The 364-nt window shown below is 34.3% G+C and overlaps 1 pseudogene; it reads right to left on the reverse strand.

The window, feature by feature from the left end:
* The window catches only part of LOC116685838 (leukocyte elastase inhibitor-like), a 47,632-nt pseudogene that overhangs the window by 46,015 nt on the left and 1,253 nt on the right, over positions 1–364 (reverse strand).

Raw genomic sequence — 364 nt, forward strand, 5'->3', positions numbered from 1 at the left:
ATCACTTATTATTCTGTTACAATTCTATTACTGATAATCACTAGATAGACATACAGTCCCCTCTAAAAGTATTGGAACGGCAAGGCAAATTCCTTTGTTTTTGTTGTTAACTAAAGATATTTGGGTTTAAGATGAAAAGACAAATATGAGACAGAAGTTCAGAATTTCAGCTTTTATTTCCTAGTATTTATATCTAGAAGTTTTACACAACTAAACAACATGTCACCCTTTGTATTAGACTCCCTGCGATTTGTATATTGCACTAGTTCATATTGCAATTTTGATGAGTGTGTGATTAATTCTGCAGCCCTAGTGTGTGTGTGTGTGTGTATGTGTGTGTGTGTGTGTGTGTGTGTGTGTGTGT

The sequence above is a fragment of the Etheostoma spectabile genome, unplaced genomic scaffold (genome assembly GCF_008692095.1).
Source record: "Etheostoma spectabile isolate EspeVRDwgs_2016 unplaced genomic scaffold, UIUC_Espe_1.0 scaffold272, whole genome shotgun sequence".
In the NCBI taxonomy this organism is placed as follows: domain Eukaryota; kingdom Metazoa; phylum Chordata; class Actinopteri; order Perciformes; family Percidae; genus Etheostoma; species Etheostoma spectabile.